Source organism: Lepidochelys olivacea, assembly GCF_965140295.1.
Source record: "Lepidochelys olivacea isolate rLepOli2 genome assembly, chromosome: 4".
NCBI classification, from domain to species: Eukaryota; Metazoa; Chordata; order Testudines; family Cheloniidae; genus Lepidochelys; species Lepidochelys olivacea.
In genome coordinates this window covers 105,704,169-105,726,923 of record NC_140414.1, presented here as the reverse complement: position 1 = coordinate 105,726,923, position 22,755 = coordinate 105,704,169, and the positions used below count along the sequence as shown (strand labels likewise).

The following is a 22,755-nucleotide window of genomic DNA, read 5'->3' as shown; positions in this document are numbered from 1 at the left end:
AAGGAGGATGCGGATTTCACAATCAGGTGGAATTGTAATGCTCCGTAGTGTGTGTAAACTCTTAGGCCACATCAAACAAGCAAGGACATGAGGATAACAATACCCTGTCAATCCTAGAACAGATCAGAAATGAATGAGAGTGTTTTTCAGGACATATTTTGTAATTAAGAACGAGCAAATTCATCCACATCAAATATAATAGAACTAAAGTTAACAGAGACACCACAGAATTCTTAACAAACTGACACAACCAGATGCAAGTTCAAGGGCAAAAAGTCTATTAAAACACTACATGGCATCACTCTGAGAAGAAAGTCTCCATAAACCTATTTACTCCATAGCATCTAATATGCTTTACCCCTAAGGGCACAGAGCAAGAGAAGTAGTTAAGGGTTCCCAGGTTTTCCTCAAATCCCAGGGGTAGTATGAAAAACCCAGTCCACTAGTTTCGTCTCCATGACATAATCTAATTCTGGAGAGCTCAGGCACTTTTTTTTTTTTTTGGGAGGGGGGGAGGGGGGAGCGGGGAAGGCAAAGTAACTCTTTTGGTTGCATAGGAAACGTTCCAAATATGGACTGTGAGCCTGATTTGCATAACCGCAAATACATACACAAAACAAATAAGGCATGCAAAAACAGCCTAAAAATAGGGAAGGAACAATGGTGGTTCTGAAATGCTCTGTAGTAATATTTTCCCTACTAATTGCTGCTGAATTTCAGAATGACATTACTAAGGACCCAATCCTGCATGGGGTTCTGCTAACAGGCACTCATAGGCCCATGCGGCGTGCCACCAATGTAACTGAGGCCCCAAGAAGGCTGCATAGTTCCAGCAAGCAGAACCCTGTGGAGGATCGACGCCTGCAAATGAAGTAATATATAATGGCTGTACTGCCCTCAATCTTTGTACACACATTCTACTGTCACTAGTAAGAAACGCATATATTACAAACTTTATAGTCCGGGCCCCATATTTTGCCCTTTCCATGGAATGAGTCTGACCTGCTGATTATATGGTCCTGCCTCTCACAGAGTAGTCTTCCTCTCACAGTCACACACACACTGTTTTTTGTAAAAAGAAAAGGAGTATTTGTGGCACCTTAGAGACTAACCAATTTATTTGAGCATAAGCTTTCGGGTGCCACAAGTACTCCTTTTCTTTTTGCGAATACAGACTAACACGGCTGCTACTCTGAAACCTGTCACTATTTTTTGTGGGATATCTGGAAACAACAAGTTAATATCCTTTAAAAGATAAAAGTATCTGCATTTTTAAATTCAAATTCTATCATCATATGAACAAATCTACCCTGTCTGTCAATGGTCGGTAGAGACATTTTAATGCAATTTTCATTCAGCCGGGAGTACATATATCAGAAACAACAATATCTTTACTAGGTACGTGCAGTATTATGGAAATACCTGAGGCTTTTGCTAAATTTCCAGGTTCATGATGAAGATTCAAAGAGGGGGTTCGGACAAGTGTAAAGTGAAGAGAAGGTTCTAGGTGATGATATAAATACCCTGGTCCCTCCAAAAATATACTGTACAACTGCATATTTGAGTATTCGCTGTTTGTTTTTTAAAAGGCCAGTAATTCACACAGGCCACAATCCAACGAAGCATATGCTTTACTTTAAGTAGGCTAGTATTCCCATTTACTTCAATGGGTTAAGAATATACTTATGTGCTTTGCTGGATCAGGGCTTAATCTGATCTTTTTTTAGAGTGTTTCGAGGGGGGAGACCTGGGAACCCTATTACATTGCTATGGTCAAAGAACCTGGGGCTCATACTGTTTGTAAATGTTTTGCAATATAAACATGAGAAAGAGGCAGCTCCCAAAATATTATTGATTTCCTGAGTCAAAAACATTTGCTTTGTTATTGTAGGATCAGGACATTTCAGAAATTAAACATTTAGAGGAATCTGAGTGCACACCCTGGAGTACACCCTAATCGGTAAGAAGATCTTTATTCTCCTATTGTAGGTTTTGGATTCAGTAGCCATTCTTCCGATCTGCCATTATGTCTTCTGCATTGAGGCGCAATAAACATGTCATGGGATTATTTTTCTCTCTGTGCTATCCTATCACATATTCTAATGATGATGATGTGTGGCCATACCTACATAGACTGACAGGACAGGTTCTGAACTGTGTTTCCTTCCGGCCTGATCTTCGTTCTGTAGTGACAACTGAAACCCTCCCTGTTTTCACTTTGAAGTTCAGAAAACAAAACATCATAAAGACGAGATTTTAACTAACCAGGGGTACAGCAGTGACCCACTCAAGTTAAAAGTCAATTAACACAATCCAGAAAAGGGGGGGGGGGAAGAGAGCGAGCGTGAATGTGAAAAGAGGGACAACAGGATGTAGAGAAAGAAAAGAGCAGAACAGGATAAGATCTTTGGGATAAGATACCAAGGAACTGAGAAGAAAAAAAAAAAAAAGAGAGAGACAGGAAACCTGAGAGGCAATGCCAGGGCCAATAGAGATAGTACTGACCTCAGTGGGTCCCATCTGAGCTGGTTGCAGGCCCCTGGTTCATTCCACCAGAGGGACAAACCCAGTATTCCTATAAATATAGGGGAAACTCTGGGCCCCCTCCAGTAGTTTTTTCAGAACAGAATCCCTTTCAGTCACATTCACTACTTCCAGGTTTATTGCAGTCTTTTTTCACTGCAAGTGGCTCACAGTCTAAGTGTCTTTGTGCCCCGGCAATGTCTCTAGCAGCATTAATCAATCAGAGGCATTTAAAATATCCAGGACAAGATGATTTTCAGGATACCAGGACAGTCAGAACATGACGGCAAGGGGCACATTCCCTAAATGACCTCAATCCTGTCTTTAAATTCATGGTCCCAAAAAACTCATCTGTACATTTAGAATGGTATCTATAGCCATCCATCCTATTCTCAGGACTCCTCTCCCTTAAATTAAAATACACAATTCTACAGAATGTAGAGGGCTGCCTATACGCAGGTATCCACCAAAACCCGAATTAAAAAGAAGCGTGTGCACCAAACAGATAGATGAACAGCAGAAGGTAGAGCCACCAGCTACCAAATCTGCACACACAAGATTCTAGGCATGCAATAACCGTGTGATACTAAAATTACACGTGCAAAAAAACGGAAGGTTCAATTTTGGGCACATACATTTAGATGTTCCTTTAGAACATCTAGCCTACATATTTTATTAAATCTAGAATTGCTGAACCCTTGTTTTGTTTCAAAACTTCTCCAGTTGGACTAGAGATGGTGCGCTATAATTAGTCTTTTAAAAGTTCTGTTAGCCACACTCCCAGCATTACCCATGAAAGCAGTTAAAACCACCATAGACTATTACCTCTGCATGGAGCTTATAAGCAAAGTTTGTGCAAGAGGCAATGTGGCCAAGTTGAGTGACAACTGCGTTGAAGAGGCCCAAATAGAGCTTTGACTTCACAGCAGTATAAAATCATGGCATGCTGCCATGTAGTGGTGGTGAAGTTATGGCACAGAGGACTAATTAAATAGCAGCATTGCTCGTAGACTTGGTCAGGAATTTGATAAAAGTGGTCTTTTTCACTGAACAGGGTTTCTCAGGTCTACAGGGAAAAAGAAAGAAAGACCTCTCACCCCAAAACAGCAACTGGATATTCCCCTGGTATGTGAGAGACTCAAGTTCCTGCTCTGAATCAGAGACTTGAACCACTTTAGCTGGAACTGGTTATTCCTGGGTCTCTCTCTGCATTGCAAACGTTCTAGTTTTTGTTCCAATGCAGAATGAAACCAAATATCAAAACATCAAAATTTTTTCATGAAACAGAATTCTTGTTGGCCAGCCAGCGCTAATTGCTAAGAACCAGTCTGTCCTATAGAGTTTTTCCTCACAGTTTTTACCCCTAGAGAAATTAAAAAGAAAACGCCCTTCCTAGTCTTCTCGCCCTCTATAGTACTCTGAGCAGCGTCCTTCACCACGGTGTTACATTTATAAAACTGGCATGGGTAAGGCAAAAATTTACTCTAAAATGGTCAAAGAAGAGAAAACAAAAACAAACCTCATCCCAAATTGAAAAAGTGATTCCACCTTCAGCAGGTTTGTGGGCTTTGGTCAAGTCTGATGTACTATGCGAGCAAAACCTCCCTCTCTCTCTATTCTGGCTCAGAAGGTGGCTTAACATGTAGTTCTGCTTACAGATAAAAAAACAAACAAAACCTTTTGACTTGAATAACTGTCAACTCTGCAAGTTCATTCCAGGCACTGAAAATCAAGCTGTGTTGTTTTCAGCTCATTCAGCACCAGCCACAATAACTATTTTGTAGGCTAAATTCTGCCCTTATTACATCTTTCCAATCCTCATCAAATCTCCTCATGGTCGCAAAAATGTAAATAAGGACAGAATTAGTTGATGATACAAGAGTCGAAATCCAGCTCATTCTCATGTTGCTGTATTGACTACACTACTGAACAGTAATGAGAGCATAGGAATTGCCATCAGGGCAGTGTCTCTGACGGTGGCCAGCACCTGATGCGTCAGAGGAAGCAGTAAGAAAACTGTAATATAATAGTCAGCTTGTAACAAGGTGGCATGATTTTCTGTTGACCGGTCCATTAGTACAGTCATCCCACCATATTTCAGTAATGCCTATTTTATCAAGATACCTTTTTATTGTCAGGCATTTTTGAATGCAAGCTTCTCACACTCATTTCTAGCTAGTTCTAGTTTTAATTTTTGCTTTGTGCCTATTTTAATTTAACTCTTTAATCTGATACCCTGTTATTTTTCTGGAGTGTACTTCTCTGATCTCAACCTGCCCTTCCTCCAGTTCAGCTGTAATTTGTGTCCTATCCTTTACTAGATACAGAGACACCTTTGTTCTATTGCCATCCCTAACAGATGTCTTTGTCTGACCTGAGTGCTTCTCAGCACCTGTTAGCTTTCTTCAGCATTTAAATAATCCACCAAAATTATGTCCCTATTTTGTGCAACAGTTTAGTTCCATCCCTTCTGCACTGGCTCTTCCTGATCCAAAAAACTCCACGGAAACAAATACATTTAAACCCTTCCTCTTCACACCATCTTCTCATCCACACAACCTTGAAGTCTCCCTTGTCTAGCTGTTGCTGCATTTGGAACTAGAAGTATTTTTTGAGACAGCTACCAAGAGTCCCTGGATTTAAACCTTGTCCTTAATAATTTAAGGCAGGGTTTCGCAACTCATGGGTCGGGATCCAAAACTGGGTCGGCAAAATGTTTCAAAGGGTTGCGTGGCAGCTCCGGTGGCTCCTGTCCCACGGTGCTGGCTGAGCTCACCTTACTGCTGCAGGCACTGCAATCTCTGGGTTCCCAGCACCATTCGGGTTGATGGCTGGAGTCCGAGGAGGACAAAGTTGAGTGCGTGGCACTGCAACCCCATGAGCCAGGTCACAACTCCACTCACACAGATGTGGTCCAATCAAGGGGGCAGGGCCAAACCTGAGTGGCACTGCAACCCCGGAGCTTGCAACGCCCGGAGCAGAGAGCCACAGCCAGCCCCACAACACAGGACAAACATTCACTTTGGGGTGAATGCCAAGCAGGACCCAACCCACTGGGGGGCAGGATTCGACCAAAACTATGCCAGGGCCTCCACCCCCAAACTATTTACTGGGTCATGACGGGCCATAAACGTTTACAGCTGGGTCCTGAGCCCAAAACGATTGAGAACTACTGAGCTAAAGTTAGCTCCCATGCTGAGAAAGGCATCAGACGGAGCAAGTACAAGGAAGTCTGAACTGCATGGGAGTTTGGTGCCAAGAAGAGCGTGATGCTGAAATAACTATTAGTGGAAGAAAGCATAGAAAAATCATTAAATCAAAACTTGGAGGTAGAGAACTAGCCATAGATTAGTCAAAGTAGGGACTATGCAGTTCAGTTGGCCTGAGCCAACTTCCATTGAACTCAATGGAAAGTCCTCTGTTTACTTCAAAGGGAGCTGGAAAAGTCCTAGCGTGCATAATATATTGCTATTTGCCTTGTGGCCACATGTATGCCCCCAGTGCAAGAAATGCATGTCCCTCAGCATCTTTAGGAGAGAGTTGCTGAACTGGGGGAGGCCCAATTACTTACAGAGACAATGTACAGGGGCACTCTAGGACACGCCTACCTGAGAAAAGGCTGTCTTGATCCTCCAGTTGATGAAATCAGTGTCACAGCTAAAGGACACACAGAGCAATATCAGTACCTGGGTAGGTGGTGACTACAACAGACATTAGAGGACTTGTCTTCACAGCAAGAAGGTGGTAGATCCCACAAGACATGTACTGAAACTTTGAGTGCGATCTGCTAGGGAGGAGCCTGCGGTTGTGGTACAGAATGGTACCAATAATATAAGGGAGTACAAGAGGGAGGTCCTGGAAGCTAAATGTCCATTATTAGGAGACAAAAATAGTTTAAAGATTGTCACTAAAAGCCAGATACACAAGGAACAGAATTGCCATTTTAGATCACAACTTTTCTGACTGTAAATCCATGTTAAGTAGCCACATATTTTAAAATAAAACATTAAAACTTAAGCATCTCTAGCATGTATTAATTCCCATATGCCTCCCTCCTAGCATACCCATACACCAAGTCAAACAAGTTCACTACATGACATTTTCCTAATGATTTCCTTAAAATGTCCCTGAAGCATAATAGCAATGGTCCTTTGCATTCCCCAGCCAGGGCTGCAGCTAGCTGTGTTTCCAAAGCTATGGAGCAGATAATCAGACCCGCTTAATGCAAAAAAATTCTGCTTCTACTGAATCTTCGGAACCTGGGCTTTAGCCCAACCACTGTCTTGGTTTTGTTTATATTTTCATGCTTTTCCTCACAACCCATGCACTTGCCTCTTCATTTCTTCACTGAAAGGGGCCTGGCATAAAACTCACAAGCTGCCTCCTCCAGCAAAATGCTGAATTGGCCTGCAAGGGGTGCTGGGCAAATGAGTAAGCACGTCCTTCTTTTCCCTCCAAGAGAGTCAGTCCATTGTGTATATGCAATGCATGGAGTCTCCTCGGAATTGAGAGTCACCAATCGGCTGCTAATGCTCAGTTTCTAACATGGCAGCCCACTGCACTATTGCTATGCCATTGAGCCTCAAACTCTCTCTGGTGTCAAGTCTAGCTATCAGACTTGGAAGTTATCATTATAGACAGCTTGTCCTGAATCCTTAATGAAGCTGCTATCAACATATCTGAGTCATTCTACAGCCTATTATATGGCATTCATCTGATCAGGCTATTTTAAAGCCTTTAAAATAGCGTCATTAGAGACAATTAGTTTTAAAAGACGAAAGTTCTAGATTTTACTTCCCATTCTAACCCCATTATTTGGTCAGTAACACCTTCTTAGAATCATAGAATCATAGAATATCAGGGTTGGAAGGGACCCCTGAAGGTCATCTAGTCCAACCCCTTGCTCGAAGCAGGACCAATTCCCAGTTAAATCATCCCAGCCAGGGCTTTGTCAAGCCTGACCTTAAAAACCTCTAAGGAAGGAGATTCTACCACCTCCCTAGGTAACACATTCCAGTGTTTCACCACCCTCTTAGTGAAAAAGTTTTTCCTAATATCCAATCTAAACCTCCCCCACTGCAACTTGAGACCATTACTCCTCGTTCTGTCATCTGCTACCATTGAGAACAGTCTAGAGCCATCCTCTTTGGAACCCCCTTTCAGGTAGTTGAAAGCAGCTATCAAATCCCCCCTCATTCTTCTCTTCTGCAGGCTAAACAATCCCAGCTCCCTCAGCCTCTCCTCATAAGTCATGTGTTCTAGACCCCTAATCATTTTTGTTGCCCTTCGCTGGACTCTCTCCAATTTATCCACATCCTTCTTGTAGTGTGGGGCCCAAAACTGGACACAGTACTCCAGATGAGGCCTCACCAATGTCGAATAGAGGGGAACGATCACGTCCCTCGATCTGCTCGCTATGCCCCTACTTATACATCCCAAAATGCCATTGGCCTTCTTGGCAACAAGGGCACACTGCTGACTCATATCCAGCTTCTCGTCCACTGTCACCCCTAGGTCCTTTTCCGCAGAACTGCTGCCTAGCCATTCGGTCCCTAGTCTGTAGCGGTGCATTGGATTCTTCCGTCCTAAGTGCAGGACCCTGCACTTATCCATATTGAACCTCAGATTTCTTTTGGCCCAATCCTCCAATTTGTCTAGGTCCTTCTGTATCCTATCCCTCCCCTCCAGCGTATCTACCACTCCTCCCAGTTTAGTATCATCCGCAAATTTGCTGAGAGTGCAATCCACACCATCCTCCAGATCATTTATGAAGATATTGAACAAAACCGGCCCCAGGACCGACCCTTGGGGCACTCCACTTGATACCGGCTGCCAACTAGACATGGAGCCATTGATCACTACCCGTTGAGCCCGACAATCTAGCCAGCTTTCTACCCACCTTATAGTGCATTCATCCAGCCCATACTTCTTTAACTTGCTGACAAAAATACTGTGGGAGACCGTGTCAAAAGCTTTGCTAAAGTCAAGAAACAATACATCCATTGCTTTCCCTTCATCTACAGAACCAGTAATCTCATCATAAAAGGCGATTAGATTAGTCAGGCATGACCTTCCCTTGGTGAATCCATGCTGGCTGTTCCTGATCACTTTCCTCTCATGCAAGTGATTCAGGATTGATTCTTTGAGGACCTGCTCCATGATTTTTCAAGGGACTGAGGTGAGGCTGACTGGCCTGTAGTTCCCAGGATCCTCCTTCTTCCCTTTTTTAAAGATTGGCACTACATTAGCCTTTTTCCAGTCATCCGGGACTTCCCCGGTTCGCCATGAGTTTTCAAAGATAATGGCCAATGGCTCTGCAATCACAGCCGCCAATTCCTTCAGCACTCTCGGATGCAACTCGTCCGGCCCCATGGACTTGTGCACGTCCAGCTTTTCTAAATAGTCCCTAATCACCTCTATCTCCACAGAGGGCTGGCCATCTCTTCCCCATTTTGTGATGCCCAGAGCAGCAGTCTGGGAGCTGACCTTGTTAGTGAAAACAGAGGCAAAAAAAGCATTGAGTACATTAGCTTTTTCCACATCCTCTGTCACTAGGTTGCCTCCCTCATTCAGTAAGGGGCCCACACTTTCCTTGGCTTTCTTCTTGTTGCCAACATACCTGAAAAAACCCTTCTTGTTACTCTTGACATCTCTCGCTAGCTGCAGCTCCAGGTGCGATTTGGCCCTCCTGATTTCATTCCTACATGCCCGAGCAATATTTTTATACTCTTCCCTGGTCATATGTCCAACCTTCCACTTCTTGTAAGCTTCTTTTTTATGTTTAAGATCCACTAGGATTTCACCATTAAGCCAAGCTGGTCGCCTGCCATATTTACTATTCTTTCGACTCATTGGGATGGTTTGTCCCTGTAACCTCAACAGGGATTCCTTGAAATACAGCCAGCTCTCCTGGACTCCTTTCCCCTTCAAGTTAGTCCCCCAGGGGATCCTGGCCATCCGTTCCCTGAGGGAGTCGAAGTCTGCTTTCCTGAAGTCCAGGGTCGGTATCCTGCTGCTTACCTTTCTTCCCTGTGTCAGGATCCTGAACTCAACCAACTCATGGTCACTGCCTCCCAGATTCCCATCCACTTTTGCTTCCCCCACTAATTCTACCCGGTTTCTGAGCAGCAGGTCAAGAAAAGCGCCACAAGAGCCTCACAATAGACTAAGCAGCATATTACAATGTAATTCATATTAAGTTGCATCAATGTTAACATAAAATGAACTCAGTCTGCAGCTGGATGTACTTCCACATCTCTTTGCCAGTCTAGGACAGTGCCTATTACTCCCATAAGAGTTTGGAAGTGCTCATGCTCCTTGTAGTCTAAGAACACGAGGCAAGACACTTTTCTGTACAAAGTGGTACAGAAACATACCCATTGATACATGTAGTATGTATACAGAATCTGATATACCTATTAATTATTAATGATTATTATTATTACTGTGAGCAAGCTGACCTAAATTAATACTACGGCAATGGATTAGCTGGTGATGTCAGACACCAGCAATGCTAGCCAAACAGGATATGCTGGCACACAAGACTGAGCTGCCAACTCAGCTCAGAGCTGGCTCTGTTTGTGCATTCCAGTGATGTCTTTTAGTGGTACAGAATCCCAGCAATGTGATCACCCCTGGCTAGAATGACCAACTGTCCATCTTCTGATCACTCGAGTAATAACTGATAATGCAGTGATATTACAGAGTTATGCAGTATTACAAACAATGACCAGGTAGATGAAGGGTATTAAAATGGGTGAGTAGTGGACATGATGTGACTGCTGCTCACTGAACCAAATATGGTTTGCACACTATTAACTTGTCCTTCCGCTCAGCTGTTTGCTGGAACTACCTATTGCCCCTTGTCATACGTTTAGACTTTAAGCTCTTTGGGGAAGGGACTGCATTTTTAGACATGTATATGATGCTTATCACAGTGGGGCCCTGATGCCTGACTGGGGACTCTAGTCGCTACCATAGGACAAGTAATTAATAATAGAGGGATAAGTCACTATGAAACTGGGACAAATGAACTTCAGCAATCATAAGAGATTAAAGTAAACTCAGGAAAGACTTCTGAAGAGGAAGTGAGTGATTTTTTATGCTACCCGGCATATTTGTTTGTCCCGTGTGCAAACTAGTTAACGATTGCAAGGGATTTACCCTTTGTCCCACTCTTCCTTTTAATAATCTAAAATAAAAATTATATTTTAACCTTATATGGTAAATAGTGGGGTGAGGAGATGCTTTTTGACTTCTTGTTTTGGGTGGTAGACGAGGGAAATCAGACAGGACATTCTTCTCTCTAAACCTGAATAAGTATTTAAAATCTGTTTTTAAGGGTGTAATAATGTAAGGGATTGGTTTAGATCTCATTATGTTTTACTGATCGGTGTGATTAATACCCACCATGTGCTTCTGGTAATAAGTGCCTTAGAAGTCTGTACCCCCTAAAAACGTACTCCATGGAGATGGAAAGGAGAGAAACTACACATAAAAAACAGAGATTAATGTGTGTGTGAGAGAGAGAGAGACAACAGAAGAGTATGAGTGTTTGCTAGAGAAACACAGAGACAAAGAGAGAAATGAAGAGAAACAGACGAATATTACATAGTGTTACACAGCTCTTTTCAAAGCTGAGGTATCTCAGAGCAGTAACTTGGATACTAGCAGTGCAGTGACTGTAAGCAAACATGTTAGTCATTAAGGATCTGTCCTGCAAGGCGCTGAGCACCTCCTGCCAGGTGCAAAGCACCCACAACTCCCATCAACCTCTGTGAGACCTAAGGGTACTCAGTACCTCACAGGAGGCACTCAGCACCAAGCAGGACCAGGCCCTAAGTACTCAGCAGTAACTCACACATGCAGCCTTGGACATTAGAGCCTGTTTTATCGAGAGAAGGAATGTTGGCCAGGATGAGAGAGAAAGCTGGAAAGAGGGAGCAGCATTGCAAGAGCACGGCACTTTCAGGTATGGAGAACAGCCTGTAAGGGGGCCCCCTTATAAAGGAAACAAAATAAAATACCTGGCTGGGAAATACCTCTCTTCCTTTCCTGAGAAAAACAGCCAACATATACAACACCTCTGACGGCGCTCAGGAGGGTTAGAAAAGCTCCCACTGGGGAGAGAAGATCTAACGCTGCACCAAGAGAAAGAAAAGGAAGGATTTTACATACAAAGTTATGCCATTATGGAGCCAGGAGAACATTCTAGGGAGGAGCCAACAGGGCTTGAAATAACTATGAATGATTACTACTTGTTTCATGGGAAGCTCAGCTAGGCAACAGCTAGCATTCACAACTTCAAAAATATGATTTTTGCAGAAACCATCGCCAAGAGTCAACCTTAACTACACCACACTGGTGTCAGGCCACCTCCGAAGCAGCATTAAACAAATACTAACATCTGCCAGGAAGTGTCTGTCAGTGTTGGGTGGGAACATTTAAACTTTGCTTCCAATGGAAGATCTTTGCCCATTTGTAGCTGCTGGTCAGTGAGTCTTCAAAAAGAGGAGACGGGAAGAAAAGAAGGTGCAAGGGGCAGAAGATATCACGGTGACCATATAAAAACATTAATAGAGAAGGGGAAGAGGGTGAGGTGCAGAAAGGGAGCTGCCTCTGATGTACCAATGCCACCAACTCAAAATTTTTACAAGCTGGCAATGCTGCATTTGATAAAAATTCTTGATATGATTACTGCATATATTGAAACCAATTAGTACATATTTTTGGACTAATACAGTACAGACCAACCCTGTCCTGTTCAGCACGGTGAGTGGGAGGAGGGATACCAGCAGATACACACTCTGCTCCAGGCATCTTGCCAATCAGGGCAAGTTTCCACTAGTCAGGACTTGGGCTCCAAGTGGTGAGGATGCATTTTCTTACTATTCAGAAATGTGGCTGCATGCACCCCTAACTAAAGTATGCACCTGACGAGAATACATGCTAGACACATCACTTGGCCAGCAGACCACACTCCCCCACGGGTGGCCATTGTGAATAAGCCAGAAGTATGACAACAATTAATTTTTAGCATTTAATATTTGAAGTAATTTGCAAGTAAATTGTAATAATTAATGTTTGCAATAGCATATTGAGATCCTGGGATGAAAAACACAGTAAGTCGTCTTATTATTATTATTGCAAATATCTTGAATAAACAAACAACACATACATATACTTTCAGATGTCACCACTCAGCCAGATGTTAAAATCATGATCAGCCAACTCCCATTGCCTATTTGGTAAGTATGCTGTAATTTGGAGGATAATTGATATTTTTAAATACTGATGGTTCATTACAATGTGCACTGTGTTTGCTGTCAATTGTTTATTAATGTTAAGTTTGATTACTATGTTCCTGTGAATTATTTAAATAATAGATTTGTCAATTCCAGGAAAATGTGGAGGTAAACAAAACAATTCTGCTTAAATGTCACCTATTCCATTTTGTATTCTTTTGTTTTCTTGTTACTCTGAATGTTTGTATGACAACAGCAACTTTGTTGTTTAAGGGTTCTGCTACTTTTGCTTTATGCCCTTGCTGAAGTAATAGTAATGGTTTAGGTTTAGCCACACAGGTGGTTCCTTTTCTTTTCCATTTAAAATGCAGTGATGATACAGACATTGGTCTGGAGAAGGGATTTGACTGAGATGTGCACCACAAACAGAGATAGATGAGAATTTTTCAACTAAATGAGTTTTTGTCAGCAAATGCAGCAGGCAAGGACCCAATTCATTAAAATCAAAAGGTGTCTCAAGTCCAGAATGCAATTTCCAGTCAAAATGAGAGAAAGAGACGAAGACTCACCTCAGAATAGTCAATAGGGCACATTGCAGGTGAGTGCCCTGAACATTGGTCTACAGAGTCAGTCTCTCTCTCTCCCTAGTCTAGTGAATATTTAATTATTTATAGAAAGTGAAACAGCTCCAACAGGAGCCTGAAAGGGAGATTGACTCCATAGGCCGTACCTGATTCAGAGCAGGGATTTAAACCTGGGTCTCCCCCATTCCCCGAGTGCCCTGACCACTCGGCTTGTTCTTTTTTGCCCGCAAAAATGTTGTCAGAGGTCTAGCTTTTGTTCCAATGTGAAACAAAACCAATTGTTGAAACGTCAACATTTTTCATGAAACAGAATTCTTGTTTCTCAGACAGCCTTAGCAGTAGGCTTAACAAATAGATTTTGGAAGAGTTTTTAAGCATAGCTGAGAGGGCTTGGGAATCTCTAAAAGCGACCAGGTCACAGAGGTAGACAGATGGGCATAATGTACCTTTAGCAATACGCACACACACACCCCAAAACCCCCATAAAAAAATCTGTTAATTGAGTTAATGTTGCTCAAATGCATTGCCTACTAATGAATTCTTTTTAAAACCATGAATCACTAGTTAAGACGGGGTGGGCAAACTTTTTGGGCTGGTGCAGGGGGATGGGGAGTAGGAAGGAGTGTGGGGTGTGGGAGGGGGTGCGGTGTGCAGGAACAGGCTCAGGGCAAGGGTTTGGGGCAGAGGAGGGGTGCGGACTGCAGGCGGGAGCTCCGGGCAGGGGTGCAGACTGCGGGAGGGAGCTCAGGGCAGGGAGTTGGGGTGCAGGAGGGGTGCGAGATGCAGGCAGGGGACTTAGAGCAGGGAGTTGGGGGGCAGGAGGGGTTCAGGGTCCAGGCGCCGCTTACCTAAAGCGGCTCCAGGGTGGCAGTGGCGTGCACCGGGGCCAGGGCAGGCTCCCTGCCTGCCGGCCCTCGCCCCAGGAAGTGGCCGGAACCACGTCCCTGCGCAGCCCCGGGGGGGGGGGCCCCCACAGGGCTCCGCGCACTGCCCTTGCCACGTCTCCAAGTACCTCCCCCGAAGCTCCCATTGGCCGCAGTTCCCCGTTCCCGGAGGCAAGGGCAACGCACAGGGCCCTCTGTCCCCTCCTCCCCCCGGGCCTCAGGGATGCGGTGCCGGCCGCTTCTGAGAGCGGCGCGGGGCCCGCGGCACAGGCTGGATCTGGCCTGCAGGCCGTAGTTTGCCCACCCCTGAGTTAAGACAACATTTACATACATACCAACCTCAAATATGCTTTACCACTCAAACATCATAATTAGAACTGGTTGAATAATGAAAACCTATTTTCATATACACACTCAATTTCTGAAGTGGTTTTCATTTTGAAATGTTCAAACTGGATTTTTTTCTTTTGTTTTCTTTTTTAAATTTTTAGGGGGGGTTAATTTTCAATTTTTTAAAAGAAAACTTTTTGAAAATGAAATGGTTGTTGAGACATTTTGTTTACCAGAATCCCATGAAAAATGTTTTTAAATTACAAGAGGCCTGATTTTTTAAGATGAAAAATTTCAACGTCAATTTATTTGCAAACATTTTAAAAAGCCCATTTTTAAATCAGTAAAGTAGCTGTTCAAAAGTTTCAACCAGCTTTAATCATAGTGCCCAAACACACATTGTCTGCTCAACTCCATAAACTCCATCTCATTTCCACCATAGAACCACCTGCACTGTGCACACCGAATCAATGATAGAATATCAGGGTTAGAAGAGACCTCAGGAGGTCATCCAGTCCACCCCCTTGCTCAAAACATCTAAGTCCGCAGTAACATCTAAGTAACAGCTAGAGTACTCATCATAGCTAAAGACAAATGACCACAAAACACATGCAATGGTGAAGTTTGTATATGAAAAAATATGAGGTCAGACTTGAGCTTGGGAAGGAGCAGGCATAGGGTGGGAGTTGCTGCAAAATCAGGCTTGAGAACCAGAGCTTGCATACATATAAACCCCATCTCAGTAGTGCAACTGTGGAGGAAGAAGGCATATGGATTAGGGACCAGGGCTCCCTGCTAGGCAGCTTGTCTTCCTGCCTTCCCATAGTCAGGAATAGGGGAGATACATGTGAAGAGGAGGACAGATGAGGAGTTAGGGAGCCAGGCTAGGCAAGAGGGGAGGAAAAAAAGCAGCTGGTGGATCCAGGCAACTCTGGAAGTGTTTTGATGCAAAGCAAATTAAATTATGACAACTTAGGGAAACTGCTCTTTTGGGGCCTAATTGTGACCCCGGCAATGCTCCTATGCAGGGCACCAAGGTGGCATAAGCATTTCAAGGGCAGCAGCATGGTGGGCAAGAGACACTGCCACTGCGGGTAGAGCTTTGGTAGTTCTGACATGGAGGGCAAAGTGAATTGCACCAGGAAAAAGACTACTGTAGCACTTACTTTCCTTACGGAGCAGTGGGGGAAGCAGGAACTAAACTGTGACCTGCAAAGTCACAATATGGTCCCTATTCTACTGTTGGTACAGCGCAGCTACATGCTTCCTCCTACTGGGGATGGATTGCGAGGTGCCAATCCAACCTTTTATGTTTAAATATAAAGTATGAAAATGACTTCTCAAGTTTCATTGTGAGAAAGGGTGTGGGTATGCAGAAAGAGGGGTGGAATTTGTGGTGATAGTGTTTCTTTGGCTCCCTGTAGCCAAACAAACATATGAGAGGTCAGGACCAAAATTCAATAAGGGATCATTTTAAAGTCTGTCTTCTACCCAAGCTAGTAATTGCTTTTCTAAAAAACCCGATAATTACATGGAAAATTAATTTTAATGAGTATTGTGGTTAATTTCAAGACTAAATCTGGTTATTAAAATAGGAAGTAGAGGGATTTCAGGCCTGTTTTAAGTACAAATCTTAATGCAAATTTAACTATGGATTTGCTACTGATGCCTCCATACCAAATTATGCTAATACAGGCATAGTTTGGGTTAGAAACCAAAAGGAAGTTACCAAAGAATTTTGTCTCTCATTTTAAACTTAAACATTTCTACATAGTTTTAATTTCTGTAACATTTTGGCTTTAACCTGTACAGTAAATAGGGACCAATCCAACAAAGCATGTTTAACTTTCAGCACATTAGTTGTCCAAATGACAGGGACAAGTCTTTGCTAGATTGGGGTTCCAAGTAACTTTTCATAACATTCTCTCTCTCTCCTTTTACTAGCTGCTGGTGTTTCTGTGCCTTATGTTTAATAATCTCCCACCTTTCTATTCCTGTGTTTGTTCTCTCCTCTTGCCAGCTCTATCTGCTGTTCCATAATCTTTCCATTCCTCTCTCACCTATTTGTCATTGATTTTTCCCATCTTCCTTATCGCTCATTCCTTTGTCTCCACCCATTACTAATTCTCTGCATTACCCCACTACCTAACCACACCCCTGCTACTCTCTCAGACCTCATACATATGCACCCGCATGCATATCCACAATGTAACCTTTGAAATCTTAAATGAGATTCTGATACCTACACAGCACAGAATACAAACCAGAGTTCGTGCTAGGAAAAGCCCACTAGGTGTTTACAGCTGCTTGCATACTTAAGGAGGATATTAATGCCCAAAATCTATTGTTTCCTCTCTTCCCTTCCCCCTCTATTTCCCCCACAATCTATTCTCCTCCCACACTTGCTTCTGAAAATGTCAGGTGTTTTTGAGGAGTCTGCATGAGGCCTAAGACAGTGATAGAAACTAAGTGAAACATGGCTGGGTTACCTTGGCAGTGAGGCGTAGGCTGCTGGACTTCCTTTGACGTAGCCCTAAGCAGGGAGGGTTTGTGCACTTTGTAGGAGGAACGGGAACTGTTCAGGGCGTGCAAATTGGTGCTTCTAATCACTGGCAGGCAGGAGTTTGGGGTAGTGGAGACACAGTAGGCTGATGCAGTGGGAAGCAGAAGCCAGCAGGGTTTTGCACTAGCTGACTCCATCTGCATTAGCCTGCCCAGAGAGACACTGCAGTGCATTAGAGAGAGGGGAAAAACTGGCCTAGCAGCCCATTGAAGTGACCAATATATTAAATGCCTGGTTACTTGGTAGCCCACTGGTTTAGTTTGGAAGAAACATGCAAAAGTTCAGATCTCATGCCAAACTCTTTGGTGTGGAAATCAGGCTGGATTATCTTGCAAAAATATTTTCAGTCAGATTTCCAGTTCTTACTGGTCTGGGCTGAGTCAAAAATACCATTTACATTTCTTCTCTCCTGGCACTTCTGTTTCCACTCCTGGCCAAAACCAGGAAATGGATAGAAACAGTACATTAACACAACTAAAAAAGGATCAGCCTTTTAAAACCACAATAAAGTTTTTAATTCACTTCAATCATTATTTTGCAAGAGGCTGCCAATTGTTTTTTCTTTCATTGGAATAGTTTGTCCTTCCTTATTCATGATGTCTTCTCACTTGTATTTTTTTGTTTATCCATATTACATATCACAGTTTAAACACACAATACAACCTATGTTATTACACAATACAAAGTCAGAAGTATTATGTTTCTCACTTCTATTTAATCAGATAGGGGGGTTATTATGTATACTCAGCCTTGCATTTCACATTTCATTTACAGAAGTTACAATTTCAGAAGTTAGGGTACATTCCTCTCCCCCCCTTATATACACTTTTCAAGAAAGGCCTCATTCCATTCTCTTCACCTTGTATAGCCAGATTGCAGAATGCTACTGGTAAACATTTAAAAAGGGAACTTTTCCGCTTTTCTTGTGTCTATTTATTAAAGGCAATATCGTTCCTTCTGTTCCACTGGGATTCAAGCCCTGTCACTATTTCCTCAATCACCATGACTACACGGTGGCACTTCTCTGACTGTGTAAAATGGCAGTGTTCCCAAAATCTTCTGCTAGGAGAAAAAAAAAAAAAAAAAATCAGTCTTCCTATATCTCTTCCCTAATATTAGATTTTCCTCTCTCCATCATCAACCAACTCATCCATTTCAATCTCTTGTCAAAATTCAATACAGTAGATCAGGGGTCGGCAGCCTTTCAGAAGTGGTGTGCCGAGTCTTCATTTATTCACTCTAATTTAAGGTTTCGGGTACCAGTAATACATTTTAATGTTGTTAGAAGGTCTCTTTCTAGAAGGCTTTAATATATAACTAAACTATGGTTGTATGTAAAGTAAATAAGGTTTTTAAAATGTTTAAGAAGCTTCATTTAAAATTAAATTAAAATGCACAGCCCGCCGGACCGGTGGCCAGGTGCCGGGCAGCGTGAGTGCCACTGAAAATCAGCTCGCGTGCCGTAGGTTGCCTGCCCCCAGTAGTAGAATTCCTGAGGTGTTTGTAACTCTCAAATGTTCATACCTCTGAACAAAACATTACGGTTGCTCTTTCAAAAGTTTACAACTGAACATTGACTTAATACAGCTTTGAAACTTTACTATGCAGAAGAAAAATGCTGCTTTTAACCATCTTCATTTAAATGAAACAAGCACAGAAACAGTTTCCTTATCTTGTTGCATCTTTTTTATTAAACTTTCCCTCTTTTAAGCAGTTTACGTTTAACACAGTAGTGTACTGTATTTGTTTTGTGTGTGTGTGTGTGTGTGTGTGTGTCTTTCTTTCTCTCTGCTGCTGCCTGACTGTGAACTTCCGGTTCCAAATGAGGTGTGTGGTTAGGGTGACCAGACAGCAAATGTGAAAAATTAGAACAGGTGGTGGTGGTAATAGGAACCTATATAAGAAAAAGACCCAAAAATCGGGACTGTCCCTCTAAAATCGGGACATCTGGTCACCCGATGTGTAGTTGACTAGTCTGTTCATAACTCTGAGGTTCTACTGTATAAATGAATTACAATAGCTGGGGTGTTTTTTCTATAAACAACTCCATTTCTATTCACAAGAAAGGAGTTTCTCTCCTTTTGGCTACAAAACAAGCTAGAAGTGTCCTAACACTGCAGTGGGATTAGCAGCGGATGACATTTGAGCAAAAGAGAGCCCAACTCTCATTTAATTTCCTCTGGTGACAATAACTTTATTACAGTCATGGAGTTATTTCAGATTTACAGACTGAAAATCAGGCCCTTTATCTCTCAGACGAGCAGGAGCCAGATTAAGTAGTACCACAGGCTGAAACAGATTCAAATCTGGTTCTTCTTTTTTAATACAAAAGCAGAAATGTTTTTCTAGCTTACACACACACACACACATTGTGAACTCCAAAACAGCGATACTACTACTGAGCACTTATGTAGTCCCTTACAGTTTTTTCCAAAGCACTGTAAAAAGCATTAACTAGTCCTCATAACACCTCTGAGGTAGGCATTAGCCCCAGTTTTCAGATTAGGACAGGGAAGGTGAAGGTCAACATTTTCAAGTGAGTGATTAACACTGGGCTCCTAAATGTATGTAATGCAAGTAAAAGTGGCTTGATTTCCAGAAGAACTGAGCATGAACAAATGCCACTACAGCCATCCTCAGCTATCCCTTCTATTTAGGTACTTAAATATGAAATGTAACCGCCCAACAGTAGGCAGCCAGCGTCAGACTCAGCAGGGGGCTGGCTAGAGTAAAAACGGACATAGGACGAAGCAAGAATGGAAGCAAGGGCTGGCTGGAGCACAGATAAACTATCAGAACTACTAGGCTTGTGGCACCTTAGAGACTAACCAATTTATTTGAGCATGAGCTTTCGTGAGCTACAGCTCACTTCATCGGATGCATACCATGGAAACTGCAGAAGACATTATATACACACAGAGACCATGAAACAATACCCCCTCCCACCCCACTGTCCTGCTGTTAATAGCTTATCTAAAGTGATCATTAAGTTGGGCCATTTCCAGCACAAATCCAGGTTTTCTCACCCTCCGCCCCCACACACACACACACAAACTCACTCTCCTGCTGGTAATAGCTTATCCAAAGTGACCACTCTCCCTACAATGTGCATGATAATCAAGGTGGGCCATTTCCAGCATAAATCCAGGTTTTCTCACCCCCCCACCCCCATACACACACAAACTCACTCTCCTGCTGTGGGAGTACTCCTGACGAGGTACTGAAGTTGAGCAGACTAGAAAGACTGCTTCCCTTAGGAGTCTATGTACCTGCCTTAGGATCACTCAGGTGGGTTCTTGCCTGTGGATTGGCTGAACCTGGGTAAGTGGCATAGGGTCTAAAAGGTAATTGCCTCCTATGACTCATCACATGCTCTGGCTCAGGGACTCATCAGGTTTAAGCAGGCTCAGGCTCAGAGGAAATTCAGGGATGACTCATCACACTCAGGTTTTAAAATGTTGGTTTAAGTGACTTGCCCAAGATTACACAGCAAGTTTGATGGCAGAGCAGGGGTCAGAACTCAGGATTTCCTGCCATACTTTCCATCCACTATGCTATAGTAGTTCTCTAAGTAAATTAATATCTCTCATCAGTCCTAGGCTTTGCTAGCAACTGGGGAAAATTATTGGTTAAATATTCGACATGGTTGGAGGATAAATATTTTCACAAAACATTTAAAATGAAACAAAATGCTTATCACACAAGGCACAGTCAACCTGCAGAACTCCTTGCCAGAGTATGTTGTGAAGGCAAAGATTAGAACAGGGTTCAAAAAAGAACTAGATAAGTTCATGGAGGATCGGTCCATCAATGGCTATTAGCCAGGGCTGGTGTCCCTAGCCTCTGTTTGCCAGAAGCTGGGAACGGGCGACGGGATGGATCACTTGATGATTACCTGTTCTGCTCATTCTCTCTGTGGCACCTGGCATTGGCCACTGTTGGAAGACAGGATACTGGGCTAGATGGACCTTTGGTCTGACCCAGTATGGCCATTCTTATGTTCTAAAATGTTTTGGGTTTTTGACAAAAAGAACAAAGACAAGTTTTAGGTTTTCCCCCTTCGCACTACCTTTTGTCCTCACTGATGAAAGGGTAAAAGAATAGAGGCGGTGAGGAACCAAAAACATAAAAATGAAAGGGGTGGTTTTGGGGGTTTTTTTTTAAGTTTTCAATTTTTCATCAAAAAAACCAAGACAACATTTTGACCAAAATAAAAAATTTCCATGCAAATTTTCATTTCCGTTAAAAAGATATGTTCATTCAAATAATAGTTTTGACAAGAAAAATCGATGTAAAGAATAAGATTAAACTGCCACCTCAGTGCAAATACACTGTTGGCACTTTTGCTTTTAGCCCTGGTGACACTGGAATTCAAAATCATGAAAGATTCCAAAAGAAAAGAATGCAAAGGACATGGGGGAGGGGGAAGAATCACAGGAAAAATATTTCATAAGTGTTCTGAACATTCTGGAATTAAATGTATAGGGCCAGATGGAGTTGTACCCATTTATGCCAACTGAAGATCTGGCTTATAGTGCTGGTGTCAATGTCTAACTAGGTGTGGGGTATGAACTACTCTTATCCATTTGTGGCCCCTTCATTTCAGGTTTGCAGCACAATACCCGAGCAATGAAAGGAAGTTTGTTCTGCCACTAACTGAGCTGTACCTGTTCTGTGAATAAGAAACTACAGGCTCTAGGGATAATTGCATAACTTTCACAAGCACTAAAATAAATAATGCTAAGGAATAAATATATACACTGTATTTAGTCTAAAGATCAAGCATCAAAGTGCACTTTTTGAAAAACTGAATGTTAATTTTGCAAATAGTTCATCTAAATTACAAATAAAATTGTTTAAATATTTCAGATTTTGTTGCAAATAGAAGTTATTGTCCATTCAGCTAGCTCACTTCCAGGAAATTGTTAAATATTATCATTGGATATAAAGCATTTTAACAGTATTAATCATGATGAGGATGAGGATGAGTATGATGAATGGAACACCAGAATAGATAAGGATTTAAAATGGAAAGTGAATGATCTCATCTTGATGATAAACGTCACAAAGAAATTATTGAAGTACACAGCAATAGCATAGAAAGCACATGCCACCGTTATAACTACATTTCCTATAGGCAATATTTTTCTTATGGTGATTTACAGAGTTTTTACTCCTCATTAGAAGCTTCTACTGTCAACAGCTGGAACATGGGCAGTCATGTCTAGTGGTTGGAGCTGGAGTCGGTAGCCAGGAATAGGAGCCCAAGGTCAGAACCAAAATCAGAACCGAAATATGAAGTCAGGAATCAGAGCTGAGGGTCAGAGTCAAGTTCCTGCAGTGAAACAAGGCTGTGGCCAAGGGAGGGGCAGGGTGTGGGCAAATACTTTGAGCAGCCACCAAATTGCTGCTGCTGCTGGGCCTAGGAACTGTTCTGCTTACTCTTGCCACCAGTTGGGTGGTGTAGCCCAGCAGGCAGCCTACTACAAGCCAGTTGTGCTCGTTAGGTTGTCCAGACACTGGATCTGCTGCAGGCCCTGATTCCTGACCATACTCCCCATGAAAGGGCACCTCCTAGGGGCCTGGTTTCGCTGGGTTCTTCTCGTAGAGTTCTCACAATAGGTCCA

At 42.7% G+C, this 22,755-nt stretch overlaps 1 protein-coding gene across 6 annotated transcripts in view; it reads left to right on the top strand.

The window, feature by feature from the left end:
• Positions 1-22,755, top strand: part of PGCKA1 (PDCD10 and GCKIII kinases associated 1) — a 64,581-nt gene that overhangs the window by 30,094 nt on the left and 11,732 nt on the right. For 3 of the 6 annotated variants that reach the window (XM_084625965.1, XM_084625967.1, XM_084625966.1), the window contains 2 exons: positions 1,892-1,960; positions 12,713-12,770. The gene's annotated coding sequence lies outside the window, so the exon portion shown is untranslated. The other 3 variants (XM_084625964.1, XM_084625968.1, XM_084625969.1) reach the window with 3 other exon arrangements.